This window comes from Papio anubis, chromosome 5 (assembly GCF_008728515.1).
Source record: "Papio anubis isolate 15944 chromosome 5, Panubis1.0, whole genome shotgun sequence".
Taxonomy (NCBI): domain Eukaryota; kingdom Metazoa; phylum Chordata; class Mammalia; order Primates; family Cercopithecidae; genus Papio; species Papio anubis.
The window spans coordinates 7,084,484-7,098,541 of NC_044980.1; the positions used below are offsets into that span (position 1 = coordinate 7,084,484).

At 40.7% G+C, this 14,058-nt stretch overlaps 2 long non-coding RNA genes across 3 annotated transcripts in view; one reads left to right on the plus strand and one right to left on the minus strand.

The window, feature by feature from the left end:
- The window catches only part of LOC116274870, a 41,694-nt gene extending 32,928 nt beyond the window's left edge, over positions 1 to 8,766 (minus strand). For both annotated transcript variants that reach the window (XR_004183645.1, XR_004183644.1), the window contains exons 1-2: positions 8,704 to 8,766; positions 8,209 to 8,461 (exon numbers count right to left, since the gene is read on the minus strand). This is a non-coding gene — a long non-coding RNA (uncharacterized LOC116274870). The remainder of the gene's footprint in view (positions 1 to 8,208; positions 8,462 to 8,703) is intronic.
- LOC108586233 overlaps positions 1 to 14,058 on the plus strand; it is a 140,621-nt gene that overhangs the window by 61,133 nt on the left and 65,430 nt on the right. The gene's annotated exons all lie outside the window — the stretch shown is intronic.

Genomic DNA, 14,058 nt, shown 5'->3' on the forward strand with positions numbered 1-14,058 from the left:
ATATAAAATATGTTTTTAATTTTTTTTTCCTTGTATTACTTTCTTAGCTGGGACTTCCAGTATAATGTTGAAAAACAGTGCTGAGAGAGAATATTCTCACCTTGTTCCTAATCTTACTGGAAAAACTTTAAGTTTCTCCCCATTAATATGATGTTACCTATAGTTTTTTTGTGTTTTTTTTTTTAATCTAGTCAAGCGATTACTTATATTGTTGAATAATATCTATAATATTCCTTACTCTTTTTTATTTGTTGCCCTTATTCTTTGTTCTTAATTTTGTCTTTTATTCTGTCTTTTGTGGTTTTAACTGAAAATTTTATTTAATTCAATGTTCTCTCATTTCTTATCATACAAGTTATACCCCTCATAAATTTTTCTTTTTGTAGAGGTTGCCTTTGAGTTTACAATATACACTTACAACTAATCAAAATCCTCTTTCAAACAGCACTATGACACCTTAAGGGTAATATGAGTACCTTATAATAATAAAATAATTTTAATTCCTCCTTCCCATCTATGTTAGTCCATTCTCGTATTGCTATAAAGAACTGCCCAAGATTGGGTAATTTATAAAGGAAAAAGGCTTAATTGGCTTACAGTTCTACAGGGCTGGGGAGGGAGGTTTCAGGAAACTTACAATCATGGCAGAAGGGGAAGCAAACACGTCCTTCTTCACATGGCAGCAGGAAGGAGAAGTGCCAAGCAAAAGGGATAAAGACCGTTATAAAACCGTCAGATCTCACGAGAACTCACCTACTGTTGCGAGAACAGCATGAAGGTAACTGCTCCCATGATTCAATTACCTTCCACTGGGTCCCTTCCATGACAGGTAGGGATTATGGGAACTACAATTCAACGTGAGATTTTTGGTGGGGACACAGAGTCAAGCTGTGTAACCATCTCTTTTAAGATTGCTGTCATTTATTTCCTACTTATTCATAAACATACATAAGCATGTATATGCATGCTTAATTAAATATGCTTTTGCTGTTATTATTTTGAACAGATTATTTTATAGACTAAAATAACAATAAGACAACATTTTGTATATTATTTTCACTTTGTGCTTCTCTAATGCTCTTCCTTTTTAAAAATAAGTATCAGAGTTTCTGATATTTATTTTTCTTTTCTCTTAACATTTCGTGTAAGGTAGGTTTGCTGACAAAGAAAATCTTCAAATTGTTCTTGTCTCAGAAAGTCTTTCACTTCACGAGGATAATTTCACTAAGTACAGAATTCTCAGTTGGTGGTTTTTTGTTTTCTTAAACACTTTAAATATTTCACTACACTCTCTTCTTAATTGCTGATATGGTTTGGCTCTATGTCCCAACTCAAATCTCATTTTGTAGCTCGTATAATTCTCACATTTTGTGGAAGTGACCCAGTGAGAGATAACTGAATTATGAGGGCAGGACAATCACCCCAGCAACACTGTAACTCCCTTCTTAGCTGGTTGACTTAAAGGTAGAAGGAGCCCAAAGATTCCAGGTGGCAATCTCAACTTGCAGTTTGATGGAATTGTTGTTGTGTCTCCTGACGGCAGCATTCCTCCCTCTGGAACTAATACCCCTAGGCCAGTGGAATGTAATGTTGCAGGAACAGGAAGCATAAAATTTGATAGTGGATCACTAGGGCTGATGGGGAGTGGTGCCACTTCCCCTTCCACCCCTTGATTCCTGGACCTGTGACTCCTGGGTATGGGAGAAACAATACCATATATTGGATGCTGATTCAAAGGATACATGACTTTCTGGAGAACTTTTCCCCAGCCCCGCAAAGTATTGTCACCTACTTGCTCTAGTAATTGTGACTTCAAAAGGCCATTTCAGCATTCTATCAATCTAGTTGCTTCAGGATCATGGGGAACATGGTAATACCAGTGAATTCCATGACCACGAGCCCACTTCCTCACTTCTTTAGCTGTAAAGTGAGTGTCTTGGTCAGAGGCAATGCTGTGTTAAATGCCATGATGGTGGATAAGGCATTCCATGAGTCCATGGATGATAATCTTGGCAGAAGAAGGATCTTTGTGTGCAGGATAGGCAAACGCATATCCAGAGTAAGTGTCTATTCCATTGAGGACAAACCTCTACCCTGTCCATGTTGGAAGAGTTCCAATATAATCAATGTGCTACCAGGTAGCTGGCTGAACACCCTGAAGAATGGTGTCATATCGAGGGCTCAGTGTTAGTCTCTGCTGCTGGCAAATTTAGGACTCAGCTGTGGCTGTAGCCAGGTCAACTTTGGTGAGTGGAAGTCCATGTTGCTGAGCCCATGCGTATCCTCCATCCCTGCCACCATGGCCAGTTTGTTCATGGGCCCATTGGGCGATGACAAAGGTGGCTGGGGAAAGAGGCTGAGTTGTGTCCACAGAACCGGTCATCCTATCCACTTGATTATTAAAATCCTCCTCTAATGAGGTCACCCATTGGTGAGCACTCACATGGGATACAAATATCTTCATAGTTTTTGACCACTCAGAGAGGTCGATCCACATACTTCCCCAAATTTCTTTGTCACCAACTTTTCAATCATGCTTCTTTCAAGTCCCTGGTTATCCAGCCAAACCATTGGCTACAGCCCAACAATATATAATCGCGCATCTGGCCATTTCTCCTTCCATGCAAAGTGCACAACCAGGTGCACTGCTCGAAGTTCTGTCCACTGGGAAGGTTTCCGTTCACTGCTCTCCTTCAAGGGTATCCTAAAAAGGGGCTGCAGTGCTACAGCTGTCTACTTTCAAGTGGTGCCTGCACTTCATGCAGAACCATCTGTGAATCAGGCCCTAGTCTTTACTTCCTCTGCCAACTGGTCATAGAGAACTCACCATGAGGTCATCCATGCAGACTGGGAGAGAGAAGGCAGGGTAGCCGGAGTGGAGATCATGGGCACTTGAGCCACTTCCTCATGTAACTTACTTGTGCCTTCAGGACCTGCTCGAGCCCAGTCACGTATATACCACTTTCATTTGATGATGAAAGTGCTGTGCATGACCCATTTTATGGCTAGATAGGTAAGAAAGCACCCAGTTTATGATGGGCGGTTCAGGTCACATGGTGACTTGGTGACCCACAGTCAAACATTCAATTTCCACCGAAGTCCAGTAACAGACCAAGAGCTATCTCTCAAAAGGAGAGTAGTTATCTGCAGAAGATGGCATGGCCTTGCTCCAAAATCTTAGAGGCCTCTGCTGTGATTCATCTATGGGGGCCTGCTAAAGGCTCCAAACAGCATCCCTATCTACCACTGACACCTCAAGCACCATTGGATCTGCAGGGTTCATATGGCCCAAGTGGCAGAGTAGCTTGTACAGCAGCCTGGACCTGTTGTAGAGCCCTCTCCTGTTTTGGATCCCACTCAAAACTGGAAGCCGTTTGGGTCACCTGATAAATGGGCCAGAGTAACACATCCAAATGAGGAATGTGTTGTCTCCAAAATCCAAATTGGCCCACTAGGCATTGTACCTCTTTCTTGATTGTAGGAGGGGCCAAATGCTGCAACTTATCCTTCACTTAGAAGGAATGTCTCAACAGGCCTCAGACCACTTCACCCCTAGAAATTTTACTGAGGTAGAAGGTCCCTGAATTTTAGTCAGATTTATTTTACACCTTCTGGCACACAAATGTCTCACCAGTAAGTCTACTGTGTTTGCTATTTCTTGCTCACTGGATCCAATCAGCATAATGTCATCAATGTAATGGACCAGTGTAATATCTTGTGGAGGTGAAAGGCGATCAAGCTCTCTGTGACACAAAGCTGGAGTTGATATACCCCTAAGACAGAACAGTAAAGGTATATTTCGGGCCTCGCCAACTGAAAGCAAATTGTTTCTGGTGGGCCTTATGGACAGGAATGGAAAAAAAGGCATTTGCCAAATCAATGGCTGCATACCGGGTACCAGGAGATGTGTTAATTTGCTCAAGCAATGAAACCACATCTGGTACAACAGCTGCAATTGGAGTCACCACTTGGTTAAGGTTATGATAATCCACTGTTATTCTCCAAGATCCACCTGTCTTCTGTTGTTTTGGAGTAGAGAGTTCTATAAGATGTCTATTAGGTCTATTTAATCAAGTGTTGAGTTCTGGTCCTAAATATCTTTGTTAGTTTTCTGCTTCAATAATGTGTTTAATACTCTCAGTAGGGTGTTGAAGTCTTCTACTATTATGTGTGGTTATCTAAGTCTCCTCATATATCTCTAGGAATTTGCTTTACGAATCTGGGTGCTCCTGTTTTGGGTGCTTGTATATTTAGAGTAGTTAGGTCTTGTTGAATTGAGCTCTTTACTATGTAATACCCTTGTTTGTCTTCTTTTATCTTTGTTGGCTTAAAGCCTGTTTTGTTTGAAATTAGAACAGCAGCTGCACTTTTTTCTCATGTTTTTTTGCTTGGTAGATTTTTCTCCATCCCTTTATTTTGAGCCTGTGGGTGTCACTGCATGTTAGATGAGTCTCTTGAAGACAGCATACTATTGAGTCTTGCTTCTGTATCCAACTTAGCACTCTGTGCCCTTTAATTGGGGCATTTAGCCCATTTACACTCAAAGTTAGTAATGATCTGTGTGGATTTGATCCTGTCATCATGCTGTTGGCTGGTTACCATGCAGACTTGTTTGTGTGATTTCTTTATACTGCTACTGGTTTATGTACTTAGGTGTGTTTTTGTAGTAGCTAGCAACAGTCTTTTTGTTTTTGTTTTGTTTTGTTTTGTTTTTTTCAATATTTAGCACTCTCTTCAGGACTTACTGTAAGGCAGGCCCAGTGGTAACAAATTCCCTTAACATTTGCTTGTCTGAAAAGGATCTTATTTTTCCTTTACTTATAAAAGTAGTTTGCTTAAAGTCTCCTAAGAGAGAAGGTGAGCCTTGTGGGATGGGCATCCCAGGCCATGCTACACTGCAGTTGCTCCTGCACCAAAACACTCTGGGCCCCACACTGGCTGGAGTTTTGCCTTTATGCCTCTCTAAGCAGTTCTGCCTGCCAGCTCAAGTTTCTGTGGGTGTTGCAGGGTCTCCTGCTGTTAGGATTCTAGAGGTCTCTGGTGAAAGCAAGCCACTCTTCATCTGTTCAACTCACCTCTTTCACAGGAGTCATTTGTGTTCAGGAATGAGTCCTGGTGCTTGGTAGCCCCAAGTGGGGTTCCCAGCTTCATCCTTACTTCAGTCTAGCATCTGCATCCACCCTTCATCTACTTGCAATGCCTTTCCTCTGAAGATCTTCTCAGAGTGTGCCAGTTATCCTGATATCCTGGTCTCTCAGTGGCAGGTGTTCCTCCTGGCTTTGTCTAGTAGGCCATCTTGCCTCCCTCTTCCATAAAGAAGTTCTTTATTTTTTTCAGACTTTTTTGTTTTTGCTTTTTTCCAGTGTTGGAAGTTTCTACTGAAACATTCTTAGGCTCAGAGTTTTTTTTCCCTTAGTCATGTCTACTGTATTAATAAGCCAATAAAAATGTTCTTTATTTCTGTTATATTGTTTTTGCTCTGTTGCATTCCTTTTTTTTTGTTCTTTCTTATTATTTCCATCTCTCTGCTTAGATTGTGAATTTGTTCTTGCATGCTATCTATTTTATCCCTTAGAGTTCATAAAATATTAACTATTACAATTTCAAATTCCTGGTCTGATAATTTCAACATCCCTGCCATAGCTGAGTCTGGTTTTGATGCTCATTCTATTTCTTTAAACTCTATTTTTTTGTCTTTTAATGTGTATTGTAATTTTTTCTTGATAGTTGGACATGATATTCTGGGTATAATTAACTGCTGTAAATCTGCCTTTAGTAATGTGGTGGTAAGTTGTGGTGGGAGGTGATGCATTCTCTAGTCCTGTAATTAGGTTTCAATCTTTCAGTGCACCTATACCTCTGAACAGAGATCTTCATATGTGATTATTATGTTCCACCCTTCTTCCTCTTAGGTGGAACAGAATACCTAGAAGAGGGCTGAAGTTGGGCATTTCTTTTCCCTGAGGTCAGGTAGGCTCTGATAAACTCCAGCAGGTTATATCTGGTTAGCTAGTTTCTTCTGAGGGAAGGCCTTGTTAAGAAAAACAGAATACTCTGCCATATTTAAAATGGTCCATTTTCCTCTCTCCCTGCCAGAAGTATAAGGCGTTTCTGCTCCAGTATTTATTGTAAGATCTTTTTTAATGTAAAGTTCAAAAAAGTGTGGGGACTCCCAAATATCAGGGTCCTCCCTAGAATTTTTAACTCTCAAACTTGTTCACATTTTAGTTTTGTAATTTCTAAAAGATAGGCACACGTGTCAGAAAATACAGGAAGGTAAAATGTCAGCAATTTTTCTTGCAGGTTATGTGATAAGAGTTTGTGCATTACTTAAAAATATTATTATTATAAACAATATGGTAGGTAGTAACATAAACATCTACATGACATTTACAGGTGTAACATGAAAATTTAAATATGAATTTTACTTTTTCTGAAGCTGCACCGACACTTCCATACATCAGTGGTCCATTTCTTTCCTTTTTCCCCAAGGGATAGTTTAAGGGGAAGATTTTGAGAAACATTGCTGTTGGACAGAAAATTGCTTTCTTGCTAAGACTCACCAAAAGCAGGGGAAGTGCCTACTTTAACTCAAGTGTGTTGGAGGCTAATGTTCTAGGTGATGCTGACATCTCTCCACATCCTCCACAGTTGACTGTGTTCTCAGGGAGGACCTGGAAACATGCAGCAATTACCCTGTTTTGGAATGACTGTGCTAAGAAAGTACAAAGCGGGGAGAGGTTTTGTTGCAACCAAACCCTCAAAGACAGGCAGGGCTGCTTTCCAGAGCACTATGTTTAGAGTTTAAGAGGTCTCATTGTGGCTGATAAACAATGATGATAATCTTGCTGCAGGTAAACAGGCAATTAAGGGAGAATCTTTGATGAATGAAGATACTGTCTTAGTCCATTCAGGCTGCTATAACAAAATAACTTAGACTGGGTAACTTATCAACATCATAAATTTATTTCTCACAGTTCTGGAGGCTGTGAAGATCAAAATCAAGGCAAGAGCAGGTTCAGTGAGGCCACCTATTGGTTCATAAAGAATACTTTTTCGCCGGGCGCGGTGGCTCACGCCTGTAATCCTAGCACTTTGGGAGGCCGAGGCGGGCGGATCACAAGGTCAGGAGATCGAGACCACGGTGAAACCCCGTCTCTACTAAAAATACAAAAAATTAGCCGGGTGTGGTAGTGGGCGCCTGTAGTCCCAGCTACTCAGGAGGCTGAGGCAGGAGAATGGCGTGAACCCGGGAGGCGGAGCTTGCAGTGAGCCGAGATCGCGCCACTGCCCTCCAGCCTGGGGGGCACAGCGAGACTCCGTCTCAAAAAAAAAAAAAAAAAAAAAAAAAGAATACTTTTTCACTGTATCCTCACTTGGCAGAAGGGGTGAAGGAACTCCTTTAGGCTTCTCTTTTTTTTTTGAGACGGAGTCTCGCTCTGTCACCCAGGCTGGAGGGCAGTGGCGCGATCTCGGCTCACTGCAACCTCCGCCTCCCGGGTTCACGCCATTCTCCTGCCTCAGCCTCCTGAGTAGCTGGGACTACAAGGCACTGCCACCACGTCCGGCTAATTTTTTTGTATTTTTAGTAGAGATAGGATTTCACCGGGTTAGCCAGGATGGTCTCGATCTCCTGACTTCGTGATCCGCCCGTCTCGGCCTCCCAAAGTGCTGGGATTACAGGCTTAAGCCACCGCCCCCGGCCTCCTTTAGGCTTCTCTTATGAAAGCACTAATCCTATTCATGAGGGCTCTGCTTTTATGACTTAATCACTTCCTAAAGTCCCTCTTAATGTTATCAACTGGGGGCTTAGAATAGCAAAATGTGAATATTAGGGGGACACAAATTTTCAGACCATAGTGAGTACCTTGGAAAACCTGTGGTATTGTAAGATTTGCATCAATTGTCTCTTTACCCAAATGGAGATGAATGTATTTGACAATGTACAATAGATAAAAATTCAGAAAAAAATAAGGGGAGCAATTTATTTAACACCAACAAGTGCCTGCAACAGATTGGCAAGTGAACAATAAATGGGACAGCAGAAAGTTTTGCTCTGTTCTTATGTGTTCTTTTATACTGACTAGCTTCATGGGACCAGCTTCATGGGAATGTGATATGTGCATTCCAGGTGGCTCCATGCTTGGTTTAATGCTTTTCTCTCTCTATGTTGAATTTTTTAAATACTTCTTTAAACAAGGGCCTTACCTTCCACTTTGCACTGAACCCTGAAAACTGTGAGGCAGATCCTGCTGGTGAGAAAGGTGTTGGTAGAAGAACAGAGGTCTGAACAGATGGGCATTTCAAGGTGTCTGCAGCTGCCTTTTGAAGCCTTGCAGATAGGAGTATGTTGGTTTGTTTATCCCTCACTCCTGCTCCTTGGATCCTTAAACATCTGGGCTGCACTCTCAGATGCTGAAATGACGTCACTCTCTTTAGATAAGATTTGGGCAACAAGTTCCTGAAAGGAATGGTTCAACACGACAATCGTTAAATGCATTCAGCCTCTTGATTTCCTTTTTTTGATATACTTAAGCGTATGCCCCATGCTCTGGTGCAGGGATCACGAAGCTGACTGTACAAGAATGCAGTTGTCTGGGGAGAAGAGAGGAGAGAGGAAGGCATAGATTTCTCTCTGCTCAGAACCTGGCAGAGGCTGGATGGTTTTATAGTACTCTTTGATGAAGGTGAATATAGACATACCCTTGAATATTACAGTTTGATAAAAATCCAACAGTCTCAAGTGGCTACCTGGCCACTTGCTGGTGCAGATTCAGAAGCTCACAGGGAAGTGTGAGAGCCAATAGTCCACAGGAGTCAGTGGGCACCAGCAGAAGGTTGCGGGGGAGGGCATCAGGCAGGAGTGTACACTTATTGTGGCCTCAGTCCTGATGGGAAAAGGAAACTGCAGGAAGAACTGGAATATAAAATTTAAAAAACCCCTTTATTTGGCCAAATTTCATTGCTCTATGTAGTCATTATTTTTTGACCCCATAGCAACCCTTTTAGATAGTTTCAGTTGGGGAAAAATGAGAACAAAGTAAGTAAAGATTAAAGGCAACTTGGGGCATTTGATCTGTAAGAAAATGAGTGGGAATCAGAAAGCCCTGAAGCCTCCTCCACCTCTCAAGATACCTGCTCATGGAGGATCACTGCACAACGGAGGCAGGAGTGCTTGGCAGACAGGGGCCTCCAACTGCTGAGAATGTGGCATAACTGAGACACTGGGTACAACCGTGCAGAGAGCTTTACCCATACAGAAGGAAGTGAAGTGGGAAGAAAGAAAGCATGAAAACTCAGAGTGAATTTAGTAACATGATTGCATGACTGCCCAGTTAGTAGCTTAAAAACAGAACAATACCATCACAGAGGCTTAGGAAATTTCATATTCCAGAGAGGCGCGGGAAGGTGCCACAAAACAGGCCAATTCAGGGTTAAAGAAGCTAGAAAGAAATGCCAGAAAAATTTGGAGGGTAGATGGTTGTGTAGAGGACACAGAATTCCGTTTCTTATGGCCTAAGATGTAAAGAAAACTTGACTGTGAACACTTTCCTTTATAATAGAAAAACATAATACTTAATTTTTTTGTTGTTGTTCTGTCACCAGGCTGGAGTGCAGTGGCACAATCCCAGCTTACTGCAACCTCCGCTTCCTGAATTCAAGCGATTCTCCTGCCTCAGCTTCCCCAAGAAGCTGGGACTACAGGCATGTGCCACCATGCCTGTCTAAGTTTTGTATATTTAGTAGAAATGGGGTTTCACCATGTTGGCCAGGATTGTCTCGATCTCTTGACCTCGTGATCCATGCGCCTTGGCCTCCCCAAGTGCTGGGATAACAGGCGTGAGCCACTGCACCTGGCCAAAAGATTTTTAAAATATTGTATTATTATTCAGACAGTGCTTGTATATCGTTTAAATAAAAATGGGAAACATATCCCCTTGCTTTGATAGAAGTGATAAAATGCCACATAGAAGATCAAAAGCATAAGTAGACTGTCTGCAGAGCATTAGGAGAGGGGCCCTTAAAAAGAGATGCCTTGGAAAAAACGAGATTCCCTAGGAACGCGGGGGTCTGGGGGAGCACATTTTCAGCCCATAAGAGATCATGTAAGGGAGAACCACTACAAGATGCCCACAGTTAGACTTGCCCAGAGTTAGTATTTGAAAAATCAATAACTTCCCTTTATAGGAACATTTCTGATTTTGAAGTATTGTCTTCCTTTGAAAATTTGTTACAGAAATGCACTAGTCATGGCTTGAATAATAGCACTATATTAAATAACAAAAATCCAATATATACATTTTTAAAGTTATTTTCATGGAAAAATTAAAACTATAAAATTACAGTAGATTTTCAAAGCATAAATAATTCTAGCCATATTCCCTGCCTACAGTTTCCACTATGAAATAATGTTTGGTCAAAACAATGAAAACAGAACAACAACAAAAATCAATCTAAACAAAATAGAACAAAACAAAACTTTTATACAGCATTTGGGTGAAAAAGAAATTATAACATTGAAATATTGCCATAAATGTTCCATCCACTTCTTAAACCCTTGGCCAATTTTAGGTCATTTAATTCTCATATAAATTTTAGAATCAGCTTGTCAAGTTTTTTTTAAAAGCCTGATCATAGTTTGACAAAGTTTATTGAATTTATAGGTAATTTGTAGAGAACTGACATCATAACACTATTTATTCTTTTCCTCTTTTAACATGATGTATTTCCCAATTTATTTAGATTTTCTGTAACTTTTCTTGCAATGTTTTGTAGTTTCTAGTTACATATTCTGCACACAGGTTAGTCAATTTATCCTTAAGTATTTTATGTTTTTAATTCTACTTTAAATATTTATTTTTTAATTTCTTTTTTCGTTGCCAGTATATAGAAATAGAATTGATATTGCATCCTGTGACCTTGCATAACTCATGTATTAATTCTAGGATCTCTTTCACAGATTCCTTTGTTTCTTTCAATAGAAGTCATATCTTCTGCAAATAAAGACAGTTGTATACTTACCTGTTTGATTTATTCATTGCTGCATAACAAATTACCTCAAATAAAACGTCATAATTTGGTGTAAAATGACATATTTATTATCTCAGAGTTTCTGTGGGTTAGGGATGTGGATGTGGCTTAGCTGGGTCACTCTGGCTTAAAGTCTCTCATGAGGTTGCATGTAGGCTGCTAGCCGGGGCTGTGGTCTCATATGAAGGTTAAACTTGGATAGGGTGGTGTCTGCTTCCAAGCATACTCACTTGGCTGTTTCCAGGCCCCAGAAGATCTACTTCAAAACTCATTCATATGATGGCTGTCAGGCCCTGATTTCTTGCAATGTGGAGCTCTCAGCAGACCTCCTGGGTGACTTCGTGCTATAGCAGCTGGTGATCTGACAGAGAGAGAGAGCCAGAGACTGCCCAGCAAATGCCGCCATCTTTTTAGAACTTCATATCAAGAGTGACATTCTTTCATTTCTGCCACATTCTGTTTGCTAGAATCAGTTGGGTAAGCCCAGCCCACACTCAAGGAGAGGGGATTAGATGAAGGCATGAGTGCCAGGATCAGGGGTCCTGGGGAAGGCCCATCTTAGAGACTTCCTCCCAAATTTTCTAATTTTTATGGCAGTTCTAATTTTTATGGCATGACTTATTGTCTTCCTTTATCATGACTTCTTGACTTATTGTCTAGGATTTCCAATAGGCTATTTAATAAATGTACTGAGAGCAAATATCCTTGTTTTTGATTCTGCTCTTAAGAGGAAAGCAGTGTTTCACCATTAATTCTAATTTTACATATAGGTTTGTTGTAGAAGCATTGTATCAGGTTGAGGAAGTTCACTTATATTCTTATTTTATTGATGTTTTAAAAAATATTAATAGGTGTTAGACTTTGTCAAATGCCTATTCTTAAACTGTTGAGACTATAATGATTTTCTTTCTTTCTATTAATGAATTATTTCATCTATATAGAAAACTATGCTGATTGGCATTTCAGTGTTAAGCTAACCTTGCATTACTGGGATATGTCTATATTTAAATGAATCTACTTATAGGTAGATAGATGATAGATATATTGCAATTAGTGGTTAAAATAAATTAATGTGTGCATTGGGTTTTTTCCCCCAAATTTGGAATGTTATACTTATGAAAGAATAAGATTCTGTGCAAGGGTAAAAACAAGGTGGTGTGATACGCAATGGCCAGTGAGGCTGTGTTCATTAACAGAGGCACACATTTGTGAAGGTTGGGGCTCATTCTGATGGAGGAGCCACGCTGAAAAGATGGAGTATGTTGTCTTACACGGCCAAGAAGTGCAGGGGTGGATCAGACTTTGGTGTTGCTGGGTCTGGGTACACAGGAATCTACCTCTTCCTTTATCATGGTTTTGGTTGGTTGTGCATGGCTTCTTTTTTCAGATAGACCTTCTCCATATTGAGAGCAAACAGCAGCTGGTACCCTAGATCTCTTATCCTTTCAGGGAAGAGACAACTTCTCTGCCTTCAAATTCCATATAGTAATCTCAGGCAAGACCCAGACACATGTTTTTGGATCATTTCTCAATGCCGTGTCTTCCATTGTAGCCATCCTCCTCCTCTTGTTGGGAAAAAACACAGCGATTGCCAGTCCCACCTCAGGCCCATGTGCTGTTGGGGAGTGGTCACTAACAGGATGAGAGAAAGCAGACGTCATGAGGAGCAGGCAGGCTGATATCAGCGTAACTACTATGCTTTGGTTTTCTTGAGGCTGTGTGCTTCCATGAAGAAGCAAGCATCTACTATGAGACAATTTGGCTCTCCCCGAAAAGTCTAGAAGCAGGAATAGTTAGAGATGATATCTGACCTACTGTTTTAACTTACAAACTTTTCCTCTCACCCACACTTATTGCCCCACATATATATGCCCCAAATCCTAAATCTCAGATTCATGGGGGGATGGCAATGTGAAGCCTTGAATCCAGTTTATTTTTTCACTCTCCATAATGAAGGCTCAGAGGTGACAGAATGGAACTGCATTGATAAGTATCTTTTAAAAGCAATGCGACTTTCTATCTGCATTATAACGATTTGTGCGTTATTTCTCCAACCAAATGGTAAACTCCTCAAGGAAAGAGTCATGACTGATTCATCATGGTGTTTTTCATGTACTTAGCTCAGGAAGGACTCATGATTCCTTTTTTTTAATGAATAACATCTTAGTGCCTGTATTAGGTTCCCAGGATTGCTGAAACAAATGACCACAAACTGGGGCAGCTTAAAACATCAAAAACTTATTCTCTCACAGGTATAGATGCTTGAAGTCCAAGATCAAGATGTTCGCAAGGACGTGCTGTCCCTGAGGGGTCTGGGGGAGGCTCCTTTCTTACATCTGCCGGGCTTCTCATGGTTGCCGACGGTCCTTGGCTTTTCTTGGCTTGCATCACTGCGAGGACTATCTCTGTCACCATATGGCATTCTCCCCCCTGTGTCTGTCCCTTTTTATGTCTTCACAGGGCATTATTCTCTCTGTGTTTCTGTGTCCAAATTTTCTTGCTATAGAAGGACACCAGTCATTGGGTTAGTGCTCACTGTAACCATTTTCCCACGTGTCTAGAGAATGCTTGCCTACACACTTGTGACTGCAGTGTTTACTCCCCATGAGATAACTTTACCATGAAATATCTCGCTTTTATTATTATTTTTGCATCACTCTAGAATATTGGCTTTGGAAACAAAAGACATCATTCTATTTATAGCATTCTGTTTTTAGTAGTGCTGTTTCCATTTACAAGGTGTAGTAATTCTTGATCGCTGAAAATGTCAAATGCTAGAAAACATAGCATTCCTACTTGTGATGTTAACACCGTTCTTAAACCATTGTTGACTGAAGATTCATTTGACATTAGTTATCTTTAGAAATGTTTTGAGTATAAGTGCACCAGTCATATTGGACTTCTGACTGGATTATTTTCACATTGAAAATCAGTCAGATTTGCTTCAACCTCAAAGACAGTGTTTGTGTAAAATTATATAAGTGCTGGCAGTGAGCTGCACTTTTTTTTTTCTACACAGGAAGGGTT